This window comes from Malaya genurostris, chromosome 2, assembly GCF_030247185.1.
Source record: "Malaya genurostris strain Urasoe2022 chromosome 2, Malgen_1.1, whole genome shotgun sequence".
In the NCBI taxonomy this organism is placed as follows: Eukaryota; Metazoa; Arthropoda; class Insecta; order Diptera; family Culicidae; genus Malaya; species Malaya genurostris.
Window position 1 is genome coordinate 82,543,510 of NC_080571.1, and position 15,921 is coordinate 82,559,430.

At 37.8% G+C, this 15,921-nt stretch overlaps 1 protein-coding gene across 5 annotated transcripts in view; it reads right to left on the reverse strand.

The window, feature by feature from the left end:
• Positions 1 to 15,921, reverse strand: part of LOC131428323 (uncharacterized) — a 374,248-nt gene that overhangs the window by 73,255 nt on the left and 285,072 nt on the right. The window lies entirely within an intron of this gene.

Consider the following 15,921-nt stretch of genomic DNA (forward strand, 5'->3'; position numbering starts at 1 on the left):
TGCTGCTAATGGCTTTGGCCCCCCTGCGACGTAGGTTTCCCTAATAAACACCGTGCCAAAGTGCCAACCCCGAAAGTGAACTTCCATTAGTATGCTGTTGTGTTGTTTACACATCGAATTGAAATTCATTATTGTTTGCCTGCATCAGTACTGATAAGAATAAAAAAGTAATGGATTTTTTTTCTTGCAGCACAAGTATCAACCTCTACATAATCTGCCAATGGTGGAATGGCAGGTTCGGTTTCAGGGTAAATCTCTACGCGGTTACACCGTGACCGGTAACTCGTCCGGATTCACCGGAACCATTAATTCCTGGTGGAGCGACCCTTGCAACCCCATTTCGGAACAATAGCATTTCCGTTTGGTCTGACATGCTCTTCTCTTCCCTTCCCGTGAATATACTGTGAAAGAATTGCAATTAATGATTCGCAGTTTTTTGTTTTTTTTTTTTCATTTCATATCGCATTATCCCTACGGGTAGTCTGTCTACCGTTACCGTTACCATGCAGCAACTAAAGGTAGCCCCTTGAATAATACACATCAACCGGCTGCGAACCGATTTCATTTCCTTCTGAAATAGGGCAAACCGGGTGAAATTTTAATGACAAACGAGTGGTGCGAAAAAAACGGGTAACACTTTCGTGAATTTCAATTGTTCTTTTGTTTGAACTGGAATGGATTCCAGCTCAATTCAATTATGGTCGAATGATCAGGCTTGAAATACTCGATGGTGTAATGGAATTGGGATTAAAGTGATGCGAGTCAGAAAAAATTCAATGTTGTTTTCAATTTAACGACAAATTGACAATTAAATATGTTTTTCTATTCATTTTATAAGATCAATACAGAGGGGTCTCGTATAACGCGGTACACCGGGGGCGTGAAAAGCGAATCCGCGATAAACGGGACCCAGAGCATATGGGATTTCGACTGATTGAGGCTGTGAACGATTATCTCGCTTCGGTCGACAGATAGAGCTATACAGTCTTCGGCAAACTTGTTGTAGATACTTAGACCAACAATTTAGTGTAGTTTGTCCGACAATTTGTTGAGAACTACACCGCCAGTGGCGCTTTGAAAAGAGCATGAAATAATTCATATGTTCACAATAGAAAAACAGTTTGACCATGAAATATCGCGAATATTTTACTTTCGGTGGTGTCGGTGTTTTCGGAAAGAATGTTCCGGAGGTCAAAACAGATCAAATGGTGTAAACCGTAATTGAAATTTCTCGCATGGCTGACTCTAGTGTGCAATTCAGCGTTCGAAATTCCTGCAACTCAAAATCATGTTGACTTATTAAGTTGGTTTCTTCGAGAAGGTGTTTTAAGGTTCCAATACCTATTGAACGTTTGATGAAACAGTTCTTATTGTATCTACAATGTGATCTTCTGTAACTGAATACCATACTTGTTAATGAGAGTAATCTTATCGATCAGTTTTTGAATAAGTTGATGAAGGTATTGAGATGAAAAAGCTATCGACATCTGAAATCTGAGGAACTTGATAGTGTGAAAACTAGAATTTCATACTTAATTTTTTGATTATTTATACAATTATATAATGTTAAGTACATAAAATGTGACATATATTGCTCATATAGTTTGATTTTGTTTTTTATTTGAATTAAACCTTTTTTATTGAAAAGGGAAAAGGCCATTGGAGCAAAAATTTCATAGTCACACTCTTCATCAGGCAGTAAATCGATAAATTCAGTTTTTGTAACAAATGCGGATAACCAATTCGAGATTGTAACAAAAGCTGCTACGTAAACGACAAAAGGCATATTTCGGTGAACTGATGAGAAGCAAAAATCGAAAAGTTTGCAGGGATCACTGCAAGGGAAACTACGAAAAGCAAACCGAAGAAGTTTATTCTGAATGGCTTCGACGCGGTGGATGTCACGTTAACAATAAAGAGCCAAAAAGACAGTACCATTGCCGTAATCAATTTATCAGCGATCTTTTCACCGAAATCTTAATTTCAGAAATTATTCTTTCGTTCTCAATATCATCGATTTGTGTACCAGGCTAAAAAAAAGATTGAAGTAGTTTTTTTCCAGCAATTTTTCAACGTTGATGACTCAATTTGAACTAAAACTGATTGAATGCAATCAAGCAATTCTGATGTTGCGATTTAAGCAAAATTATTCTAACTCGGGAATGAAACAGTTTTGCATTCAATCTTGGGAAATTTCTCCAACCATCCAGCCTTTTTTATTGCTCCGGTAGTGTACTGGGAGATTCGAATGCTGCAAATTTTTTTAAAGCACGTGATTTGGTACATTATTAACACTCCAAATACCAAGCCTAAAAAAAAGTTGGAACGGTAACTTCAATCTGTCATAGCTCAGCTGTTTTTCAACGAATCTTAATAAATTTTACACCCACGAATTTTGTGAAGTTCGTAAATTGATTCAAAAATTTTGTAGCAGACGATTGGTAAAAGAAAACCAATGAATTTAGGATTTTTCCCGTTCCAGGTTTTTTTTCAAGCGCCCAAAATGCCCTATCTGCTTAATTTCTACTGGATGCTCAGAATCTGAAATAACAGTTAGCTACAACGTATATATAAGAAAAAATTACATATTCACGTCTCTAACACAACCAAATGAAACGAAAAAAAGAATCTATGATCGTTCTCTCTGTTGCACTGTACTAAACTACTGTTCCCATTACCGAATACTTTTTGATAAATCAAGCAATGTTGAGGAAGATACACTGCTCTTAAATTCACACACAAGCTTTTATCAATCTTCTAACCAGTTTGTAAACCCTCGAAAAAACGATCTTAATAAATCAACAAAAAACAAGATTACAGGAATTTCCAACCCAGAATTGCACACCAACGTCACCAAGTGAGAAAAAATTTTGCAACTGTTCACACTATTTAATCTGTTTTTACCTCCTCTACTTTCTTTCCGAAAACACCGCCAATCTATATCATCAGGTTTTAGAGATATAACATAATAAATTTTATGTGATCACAATAGCGCCATTCTGTGGGAAGGTTCTCAACTAACAGTTTTCATAATGTAAACTATAACATTCCTAACAACTTTCCAACAAAAAACACCGCTCTATATATTTTAGTTCTTTTTATAAGAACGTAGTTCTGATAATCGATATTTGTATTCAAGCGCACTAGCTACATCTGATGGAGTAAATCCGAGTTAATACTTTTGCTGTTTGCCGAACTCCCGAATTCCCGCATTCTTCAAAATACTATAATTTGCGAGTTACAAATCGTTTTGTCTGTATTAAGCGAATGATTTATATCATGCATTTTTCGAAGCGCCCCTAGCGGAACAGTTCTTAACTAATTGTATGTCAAACTACACTAAATTGTTGGTCTAAGTATCTACAACAAGTTTGCTGAAGTGGCTCTATCTGTTGACCGAAGCGAGATAACCGTTGACAGCCCCAATCAGTCGAAATCCCATATGCTCTGGGTCCCGTTTATCGCGGTTATCCGGCAATAACGAATCCGCGTTGTACGAGACCCCACTGTATATATTGATTCCCGTACAGGGCCGGTGAAAGAGGTGGGTACGGTGGGTAGTACTACCCACCCGAAAATTCCAATAGTGGGTAATTACCCACCTGAAGTTACAAGCGAAAAACAATGGTAATATTAGTATTGTTTATACAAATAAGAATATTTTAATTGCAACTCGAAATCTTCTATATATATAAAAATGGATGTAAGTTTGTATGTTTGTAACGCGATAACTTCGGAACTACTGAACGTATTGCCACCAAACTTGGCACAGGTACTTCTTGTATTTCAGAGATGGTTTAGGGAGTATTTTTATATGGGAGGGAGCGTAGCAAGTGTCATAAACAAGGGGGGGTCATGGAAAAATTCATATAACTTGACTAGAATCGATACGTTTTAAAGACCGTAGAACCATTTTGCATACCTCAGATATGACTATATGGGGGGGTGGATGTAGCAAGTGCCTTCAAATAGGGGGGTGTAATGTTTAAAACGGTATAATTCCGAAACTACTGAACGGATTGCCACCAAACTTGGCACAGATACTTCTTGCTCTTCTGAGATGGTCATAAGCGTATTTCTATGGGGGGAGGGAGCGTAGTAAGTGTTCTTAACACGGGGAGCTCATGAAAAAAATTGTCTAATTTGACGAGAATCGATACTTTTTTAAAACCATAGAAACATTTTGCATATATTAGATATGATTATATGGGGGGTGGATGTAGCAAGTGCCTTTAAAAAGGGGGGTGTAATGTTTGTAATGGCATAACTCCGAATTTACTGAACGGATTGCTATCAAATTTGGCACATGTACTTCTTGGTCTTCAGAAATGGTCATAAGCGTATTTTTATGGGGGGAGAGAGCGTAGTAAGTGTCATAACCAAGGAGGGGTCATGAAAAAATTCATGTAACTTGATGAAAACCGATATTTGTTGAAGATCTTAGAAACATTTTGCATACCGTAGATTTAATTTAATGGGGGATGGATGCAGCAGATGCCTTTAAAAAGGGGGGTGTAATGTTTGTAATGGCATAACTTCAAAACTACTTAACGGATTGCTTTCAAACCTGGTATATGTACTTCTTGCTCTTCAGAGATGGTTATAAGAATATTTCCATGGGGGGAGGGAGCGTGGGAAGTGTCCTTAACAAAGGTGGTCATTAAAAATATTATCTAATTTGACGAGAATCGGTACTTTTTTAAGACACTTTTTGCACAACTTAGATAAGATTATAAGGATATTCTGTGGGGAGAGGGTGTAGTAAGTGCCTCTAAAAAAGGAGTGTAATGTTTGTAACGGCATAAGTTTGGAACTATTGCACGAATTGCTATAAAATTTGGTACAGTTATTTCTTGCTCTTCAGAAATAGTCATAAAGGTGTTTTTATAGGGGAGGAAGCGTAGCAAGTATCATTAACAGGGAGGGCTATGAAAAAATTGACAAGAATCGATAATTTCTGAAGATCATGCAAACATTTTCCATGCCTTAGATATGATATAAATGGGGAGTGGATGTAGCAAGTGCATTTAAAAAGGGGGATGTAACGGCATAGCTCCGACACTACTGAACGGATTGCTATCACACTTGGCATAGCTGATTTTTGCTCTTCAGAGATAGTTGTAAGGGTATTTTTATGGGGGAGAGAGCGTAGCAACTATCCTTAACAGGGGTCACGAAAAAAAATATTTAATTTGACGAGAATCGATACTTTTTGTGCAACTTAGGGTATTCGTGTTGTGTGGATGTAATACATCACTCTAAAAAGGAGATGTAAAGTTTGTAACGGCGCAACTCCGGAACTACTGAACGGATTGCTATCAAATTTGACACAAAGAAGCTCTTCAGAAATGATCATTAGGACATTTTCTGAGGTGAAAGTGTGTAGGAAGTGTCCTTAACATGGGGGGAGAGGGTCAATGACGAAATTTGAAGAGAATCGACATTTAGACTAGAAGGAGGGGTTTTTGAAAATAAATTTTAATCTCCCATTTTTTATAAAACAAGAGAATGGCAAGAATTTCAAGGTCGTATTTTTCTTTAAATAATTACAAAAGATCTGGTTCCATTTTGCCGGGGAATTCAAAGAACTACGGGAAAATAATCTTTGTCTGCCTATGAACGTGAGTGTATTCAAGTCTCAGCATAGCTACGAAACAACTAAACGAATCGCCACCAAGTTTGGCACAGGTACCAATGGTGCGAATCGATATTTTTTGAATAGCAAAGATACTTTCTACACTACTCAGGGTAATCATGAAGGAGATCTGTATTAAGTTCACTGACAAAAAGTAAGATGAATAAAAATAGATTATAAGGTTATTTAGAGGGTGAGAGAGTGGAGTAAGTGCCCCGAACATGGAAAGTGAAAGGGAAAATTGATCGGGTTTTATGAAAAATTGGTACTTCTTTACGAGTACAATATATTCCTAGCAACGAAGTGAGGTTCACAAAAATATTCACAAGAGTGAGGGGGAATAGGTATTCTCAACATTGATCTGAATTGACGAAATCATACAACCAATGTGCATTTTATTAAGTAAATTGAAAAAACTGTCGACATAAGGTAATGGAAATAAGTTTACAACATTTGTATTAACTGAATCGTTATTCCATAAGTTTTTCTCTCCGATGAACGGCCAAAATGGTTAAAGTCTTGGTAAAATAAATTATATAAGAATGTTATTCTACAGTAAGAAATGTAGTTATGATGTTGAACAGCCTTTCGTTATAAAATAATCATCATCAGATGGAAAATTTTGAACAATTCATTATGTCCTGGTGATTGAAAACTTCGAAAGGTTAGTTGAGCTTAACTCTCAAACCCGTTTTATGTCCTTGTATTTTGATTACATGGCTCAGAATATTAATCCTTCTTCGTTTGTTTCCAACCGTGCTCATTTCTTGGATACTTCTGATTCTACTGTGTTTTTCGACACATCCATGAGAGAAGAAATTCGTGGAATTCCGGATCACGTGCGCCCTCAAGTGGCCCCAAATATTTTTTATAATAAATTTAGAACAGTCAACTGTGAAAAGGTGTTTTACACTGACGGATCAAACATCAACGAGTCCACAGGCTTCGGCATCTTCAATCAAAACATCACCGCTTCGTACAAACTCAGTGATCCGGCTTCAGTTTACGTCGCAGAATTAGCTGCTATTCAGTACACCCTCGAGATCATTGAAACCATGCCCAAAGACCATTACTTCATTGTCACGGACAGTCTAAGTTCAATAGAAGCTCTCCGGGCAATGAAGCCAGGAGAGTATCCCCCATATTTCCTGGGGAAAATACGGGAACATTTGAGAACTTTATCTGAACGGTCTTATTTAATATCGTTAGTCTGGGTCCCTTCGCATTGTTCCATTCCGGGCAATGAAAAGGCAGACTTATTGGCTAAAGTGGGCGCATTGGAAGGTGATATTTATGAAAGACCAATTTGCTTCAATGAATTTTTCAGTATTTCTCGTCAGAAAACTCTCGAAAGTTGGCAAACTTCATGGACGAATGACGAACTGGGACGATGGCTACACTCCATTATCCCTAAGGTATCGACGAAACCTTGGTTCAAGGGGATGAACATGAGTCGTGATTTCATTCGCGTTATGTCACGGCTCATGTCAAATCACTATACATTCAACGCACATCTCCGGCGTATCGGGATCGTGGAGAACGGGCTCTGCACCTGTGGCGACGGTTATCAGGACATCGAGCATGTCGTGTGGTCGTGCGTAGAGTATCGTGACGCCAGGTCGAAGCTACTGGAATCCCTCAGGGCCCGAGGTAGACCGCCTGAGGTGCCGGTTCGGGATGTGTTGGCGAGTCGGGATAGTTCATATATGCTTCTCATATACCAGTACCTCAAACACATTGATATACAAGTGTAATGTGTTATTCCTCGCTCAGAAAATATAATCTCCACCTACAGGTTCGACACTAACATCCGCCCGATTCTCTCGATCCCCGTCCCTGTTCACCATCTTCATTGGAATTAACAAGATCTTTTTTTTTGTCACTAACTTTTTCGTTCCCCTTTCCCTGTTTTTTCACCATCTCGATGGCAACTAATTAGATCTCTGTCGTTTTCAAACATTTTGTTCCCACACCCCTTTTTTACCCCGTTTCCCACAATATTTACTTCTTTTTTTCATTCTCTTCCGTAACATCACCATCACCGGAAGACCGCTCCAGTCAATGACCAGCATGCGGGCCACCCGCCGGGCCTTCGTAGCCTGGGGGTGTTTCCCGCGGACCCTCACGGACCGAAGAATGCGGCCAACATAGAAAATTACCATCGCCATCTGGAATCATCTCATCCTACATTCAATTCACCGGCCACTACCGATCGCCAGATACTATATTACATAATGATACTACTCTAGTTTTAAGTTAGACGATAATTAAGATTAGTAAATACCCTTGGCATCTTAGAGCTTAAGCAGTGTGCCTTAATATTATATTATATTATTGAATAAAAAAAAAAAAAAATTCATTATGTCATAAAGTTTTTATAAAGAGGAGGGAGTAGCAAGTGATTAAATCCATGGAAGCCAAAGGCATTGTAGATCGATTGTGACGAGGAAGTACGGAAGTACGTTACAAGCACATATACATATGAAACTCGGAGGTTACTAAGAAGGTATTAATAGAGAGAAAGGTGTTTTAAATGTTTCCATCAAAAGGTTTTTAATATAAAACTGACCCTGTTTGTCGAGAATACCATGAAAATTATGATTATTGTGAGATCTGAGATGGGACACTGATCATTCGCAATCTGAACATGAACGGAGTATTGTTCAATCGAGTTGCCGTCTAAGTTATGTTTCACTACAAGAGTATTTCAGTAAGCAGGATAACTTTGAGAATTTTTTTCGGCCTTCCCTTCTCGAAACATTTCCGAGCAACGCCGGGTAATTCAGCTAGTAAGATCAATATATATTGATTCCCGTACAGGGCCGGTGAAAGAGGTGGGTACGGTGGGTAGTACTACCCACCCGAAAATTCCAATAGTGGGTAATTACCCACCTGAAGTTACAAGCGAAAAACAATGGTAATATTAGTATTGTTTATACAAATAAGAATATTTTTATTGCAACTCGAAATAATGAATAAAATATTAAATTATAGAATGCTAGTACTCAAGGTAGAGTCAGGGTTTGAAGATATACAACAGTAAGGTGAGACGTGACAAGGTTCATTTGAGCAAGCAGAAGTCGTTTAGTAACTTAAGGAGTAGAGTAGAGTAGTAGAGGAGTCAAGCTTAAGCGTCTCATATATAGATATAGAAACTTCAATTAATAATATTATATAGATATAGAAACTTCAATTAATAACGAACCATGACTAATTTTCTCTGTTTTCCAAACAGTTGTCATTGTTTCCACTCACAGATACGACAGATTTTCGTATACACAAGTTCACGGTTTCCAGAATATTTTTGCTCTTCAATGAGCGCGCTCGCATTTAAGAAAATCACTCACACTAATCAAGATTCAGTATCGAATCGACTTCCACTATGTGCGGTTAGATATTACCGTATTATTATTAAAATTCCAGGAACTAACTAGGAAAACCGTAATTCATGTGCAAAGATTTTTTTTATCCATCAACATTATCATCTTTAAATGCAATGCTATCGTTCTCGTTTTTTCTAACTTTAAGATACCTTACTTATTTTATGAATTGTCCAATGGGCTCAAAATAGGATTCAGTTGCGATGATGCCTCTCTCACTCGAGCCAATTAGTTTTTCTCGATTTTTCTCGAGAGAATCTTTTTCAGATCAGAAAAGAACAAGTAGTCGCTGGAGATTCGGTTGTTGAGAATATGGTGGGTGAGGAACCAGATCGGTGCCTAATTCGTTCAATTTGGCCATTGTTTTCATTAACTTGTGACACGGTGAATTGTCTTGGTTGAAGATATTTTTTTCTTTTTCATATGAGGCTGTTTGTTCCATTTTGCTCTTCAAATGCATCAATAATTCAATAATATAATCACTTTTGATGGTACTTTCCCTTTTAAAATAGTCGAGGTTAATTATACTCGAGCATCGAAGAACTGACGCGTTTTCGGATGACTTTCTCCGCCTGAATGCGGATAGGACCCCGCCGAAAAATGTTGGATCCATGTTTCGTTCATTGTTTCATGCCAACGCAAGAAATCTTTACTATTGCGACTAAACAGTGCCGAACAGCTTTCTGGATCGTTGATGAGTTGTTGCTTTTGTTCTATTGTGAGCGAACATAACACCCATTTGGAAAAGACCGTTTTTATGCTCAGATTTTCGCGTAGGATCGAAAAAGCATATTCTGTTGATGTGCTAACCATCTCAGCACAGCTAATCTCACGAGCTTTGATTTTGCGTTCATTACGATTATCAAAAATTGCCTAATTTTTTCCGGATGACAGAAATTCTTGTTTTCAATGGATCCGAGTGCGAGTAACACTTCTCAACTTATTGCTGAGTGCTGGACTTTCCCTTTAAGAAGAAATATTTTATCAATACAAGGACTTTGTTATTTCCATGTTTTCGTAAATTAAAAAATAACGTATCTAACGTAAATTAAATATCGGTAGGCTTAGTGTTTGTGGAACGATTGACGTAAAAATTTAACACATGTCATCTGAAGGTTGCTACTTTCGAAAAATAAGGTTTGTTTGACATCACAAATGTCATCTTTGGGTCAGTCCCTAGACTCTTTGAACAATGTGTTATACACATCAGTGGCTGGGCCAAACTGTTTATGGGCTTGTTTCGTGCGCCGCTCGATACGCACGAGACACATTTTGATCGAAAATCAGCTGTTTCTTCGAATTCGAGGAAATTCTCGGTGGTTTCGATCATTGGTTGGCGGTTCAATGCATAGGGCGCTGGTCTTACAAGCCAGTTGTCGTGTGTTCGAGCCCCGACCTGGAAGGATTCTTATGGCGTTTTTCATTGAAAAACGCTGGTGGCCAGAGTTTCCAGTTTATTTTTTTTTAAATCTGTCTCTGATTCGAAAATTTATCTGGATTTATCTGGATCCACTATATACAAGGAAATTTTGACCGGGCTTCATTTTCAGCGAATAAAAAAAAAGTCCCACCACCTATCGTATAGAGGCCAACACCCGTAAAGAACTGGGAAATCTGACAAAATCTGGCAAAAGATCTGGTTAGTTAGAGTGTCTGACGAAGAGAGAAAAATCTGGCGAGAACGCCAATAGAAATGTAATACCAAGGCATTACTTTTGGATTATGAAGTACTGATTGAACGAGTTCAGCACCTTCCATCAGTGATTTGGAAACTTGTTATGTAGTCCTACGTCAACAGCTCGAACAACCCCTGTAGTTTTATGTCGTATGCGTAATTTTGTTTCAAGACAAAATAACAAAAACGCTTCAGATTTCGAATTTTCTCGTCTCATGCAAAGTTGTACCGAAACAAAACTTTAATAAATTTATACTTCGAAATGGTGGGTCGTTCCCCCCGGTACGACAAATTACCCACCTGGGCTTAACATGTTTCACCGGCCCTGTTCCCGTGAGTTTCATAGGATAAATCCGGCTGATTTTCCTTGAGGCTAATTACATTGTTTTGTGGATGTTCGATAACTTTAAACAAAAATATTGTCTTTGATTGTTATGTTTCAGCTCGAAAGCAAACATAATCTTAAATTTGATCAGTATCTAACGAAGAAAACAGATTGGGAAGTTAACAAATGAATACAACTATGTAATGAAAACCGCGAAAAAGCTATCGTAGAGACGGGACTCGAACTCTTAGCTAGCTCCTATCCGGGGAAATATTAAACTACCCTGCAGAAACAGCCTTATAAAAACAGAAGAACCGAGCATGCTTCGCTGTACTCGGGCACCAAGGCATTCAATTATAGTCATTCCTCTATGGCACCCCTTCGCCAACCATCACTATCGCTGATGTAAGGGAGACCGGGGCTAGTTGGCCGAGTATCGCTTTCGGAATTTCTGTACACTTTCTAGTTAGACATTTTGATAAACGCTTTGCTCTGTCATGAAGATACGCCATTTGAGTACATGTGTATTTTTTTTTTTCATTTCTGTATGCAAATCAGGAAAATAGTTATCAACAATCAAACGTGGAGAAAAAAATCGACCAACCAACCCCAGAGCCGGGGTAGGTTGGCCGAGTTTAAAAAAATATGTGAAACACATTAATTGTATCAATAAACGTTTTCATTAGTAAAAAATATCTGTATGCATCATTTTTACCTTTTTTTATATATATATATATATATATATATATATATATATATATATATATATATATATATATATATATATATATATATATATATATATATATATATATACATATATATATATATATATATATATATATATAAAAAATAGGTATAGAATTCGCTCAAACTTTAGAAAATTTTCCCGAGGCCCGGAGGGCCGAATGACATATACCAATCGATTCAGCTCGACGAACTGAACAAATGTCCGTGTGTGTGTGTGTGTGTGTGTGTGTGTGTGTGTGTGTGTGTGTATGTGTGTGTGTGTGTGTCTGTATGTGTGTTGTCAACTAAGAGGTCGAGATCTCAGAGATGGCTGGACCTATTTTGATCAAACTAGTCGCAAATGAAAGGTCTCCCCATCACCCAAAACGCTATTGAATGGTTATGAGATCGGATGTTTACTCTTGCTCTTCAGTCAGATCCAACTTCCGGTTTCGGAGATACAGGGTGATTGGTATAAAAATGTCTATTCCACATAAATTAATCAGCTTTATCGGGTTAGCAGATTTGGATAGTCGATAAAAAAAATTAACTTTTTTCAGTTTTAGTGGTAATCAGTTTTCGATTCAGAAGGCACCTAAAAATTTAATTCGTGCTATGATTTCTCAAAGATGTCTTCACTGAATTTCAAATGTAAACTATACAGCTACTCAGGTGAATTTATCTGACTTCGGCCATACCGATTTTAGAATTCCGGTTCCAGTATAAAATCATTTCTCAAAGCTCAATCTTTTTCTCGAAAAAAGCCTAATCAAATTTCAGGAACGAAAATTCAAATTAAAATAAACTTATATACAAAATTGATTAATTTTATACATACATATAAAAATTAATTAATTTTATCCAATTATGACTTCCGGTTCTCGAATTACATGATGATAAATTTTTAAAATTCAAACCGATATAGAAGATGACAGTCCCGAAAAGCTTCAAAGTTGGACTCAAAACTGTTGTAATTTATTCGTCATATGGCCATACGAATCGGTTTGGGTTATGCTGGTTCCTGAATTCCGGCTCTGGATGTACCTTAAATTACCGTAAACTCTAAAGTGGAACTTACATATCATGGCATGTTTAATCGATTATCACACTTCTAGATTCAAATTCGATCCGATTTGCAGTCTCGACATTACAGAGTAATGAGTGATTAAAATCTCAAATTGTCGCTTAAGACGACGGTCATTAAAATAATGTCATGAAAACTTAAACACCGAAGAATATTCATGCAAAAAACACATGCGGATTGATAAAAAAAGGTATCATCTCACTGCTAGATGGATTAAACACGTTTTATTATGTAAGTACGTGAGAAAAGTCCCCTTTTTGGTTTTTTAAGCTTTTTAACTATTCTGGAATTAGTTTCGACCGCATTAGTGAACTTTTTCAATTTCCTTTCTACCTTTTCCTCCACCAGCGTTGCTGGTTTTATTAGAGAATTGTAAAAATTTTGGATTAATTCGCGATTCACGACCTTGATGTTCCTCCGAATCAGCCTTGAGAAGAGGTCTATTATTTTCAGGATGGCTTACATCTGAAGCAGATTCTATACTGATGGACGAGCTTTGTTCGGGGTTGGGTCAATCTGCGAGAAATCCTGTAAGGAATGGCCTTTGTTGCCTAAAATATTGGAACCATATTCTCTATCGACAATTTCTAACTTTTAATGATTCTAATCTCTTATTTCTATTTGTCAATGATTTTATTTTATTTCCATTACTTATTTCCAGTGGTGGTAAAGCATCGCTTCCGAACACACAAAACGTGTTCGTTCCTAACCAAAAAGCGAATCTCCATCGCGAGTATAAATTTGCCGATACCATCGTTCGAGCAAGCATCGCCGAACCAAGAAGCGATGCTGATGGTGAAAGAACCGATGCTTTAGTTTGTGAGCCTATCGTTACTAGTATGTTCATGAACATCCGATTCGAGTACTAAAGGCTGTTGCTTCGGATGAACCGAACTTTGTCAGCTGCGGCTGGACGTTTCAGTTTTTGGGTAGCTTAGCTGAGTATGATAATTTTGTACATATCCAGCGAGCGTAGGGTGACTCAATATGATAAATTGAAAATGTTTTAACATTTGCTAACTCGATATTGAATAAATTGGTGAGTCGACAGCAATTAAAATGGAGTAATTTTGGGCATTTCCAACAAGCTAGGGTGCCTGTATATGAAGAATAGAATTTTTTTGACTAATCTCATATCGATGCTCTATTGATTGGTGAATCAATAGCAGTTCGAATTGGATAATTTTTTACATTTTTATCGAGCGTAGGGTTGCACAATATGAAATTTTGTATATATTTTGATTTTTGCTTTTTGAATCAAGAGCAATAAAAATTTGATAATTTTGGACATTTTCGACGACCGTAGAGTGGTGCTATTCAGAAAATTTTGAATTTTTTGACTAATGTCGATTCTATGTTCTATTAATTGGTGAATCAATAGCAGTTCCAATAGGTTTTCCAATTTCCAGCGAGCGTAGTGTGGTACTATTCGAAAAATGTTACAGGGTCCGGCACTCGAAGTGTAACCAACTTCAGACCGCTCGCGCAGCTGACGCACGGGCATCAGCTCTCTAGAAATTTGCTAAATGACAGTTCGGAGTTGTATTGTTTACAAGCGCAGGAAAGCATTTTGCTAAAAGTGAACGCGAAAAAAAAATCAGTGATGGATTTAAAACGTAATAGTGTGATTGCTTTATATTTAGATGGAAAATCACAACCAGCGATTGTTCGTGAGCTCAAACACCTTAAACTGAATAAAGTTTTTGTTTATCGCACCATAACTCGTTACAATAATACTGGTAGCATCGCAAAACGTCATGGAGGAGGTCATCAATAAACTGCAACGTCACGTGAGATGGTTCAAAAAGTGAAGAAGCGACTTGAACGAAATCCTCGACGAAGTGCCAATCAAATGGCAAAAGAACTGAAAATATCCGACCGTAGCATCCGCCGCATACTGAAAAATGATCTGAAGGTCAAGCCTTACAAGATCCAAAAGGCGCATGATCTCACACCGAAGCAGCAACAAGTTAGACTTGAGAGAGCGAAGGAGTTGCTTCGTTTGGCCGAAAGCGGTCAATTTCCGAACATTGTATTTTCTGACGTGAAAATTTTTCCAATTGAGCAATTCGTAAACTCTCAAAACGATAGGGTTTACTTGACCGACCGTTCATACGAGAATTTGAGTCATCGATTGGCCACCAGGAGGCAGCACCCGCAACAGATAATGGTTTGGGCCGCTGTAACCGCAGATGGGCGCTCTCCAATCGTTTCCATCGAGCCTGGCGTCAAGGTAAATGCGACATATTATCGCGAAAGTATTCTGGAGGTTGCTTTGAAGCCGTGGGCAGACAAACATTTCGGTGGCAGACCATAAACGTTTCAGCAGGACTCGGCACCGTCTCACAAAGCTCGAGTGAACCAAGAATGGCTGAAAAACAACGTTCCGAACTTCATCACGTCCACACAATGGCTCTCGAATTCACCAGATGCGAATCCAATGGATTATTCTCTTTGGGCCATTTTGGAGAGCAAAGTCCGAACTAAAAGATACACCAGTCTCGAGGCGCTGAAAAAAGTTAATGTCCGCGAGTGGGCCAAAATACCTGCAAGTCACATTCGGCCAAACGAAGCAACTCCTTCGCTCTCTCAAGTCATCAAATCAAGGCAAAAGGTGGTCATATCGAGCAAAAGTGAATTGATTCTGAATTTTGTATTTGCAGATTCGATGCTTTATTGATTGGTGAATGAACTAAATTCGAATAGTATAATTTTGAACATTTTCAGTGGGCATAGAGTGGCTTAATATAAAAATATGGGAATATTTTACCTATTTCTAATTCAATGTTTAATTGATAGCAATTGGAATATTAGAATTTTAAGCATTTTGTTCGGTGGTAACGCAGCTCCATATGAGAAATTGTGAACTATTTTGCCAAATCGGATGCTGTATTGATTAATAAAAATAGTAGTGTATCGGATTTCAAAATGAAAATCGTCGAAGTACCTGTGATTTTGACTGTAATTTTTAACGCGCTATTGCTTTGCTCATCAACTGAAATAGAATTTAGTTTAGATGCTGTAGGTAGGTATTTCATCGAACCATAAATAATAAAACTACGCATCGAATAGAGCTCAACTGACCTTTACCGA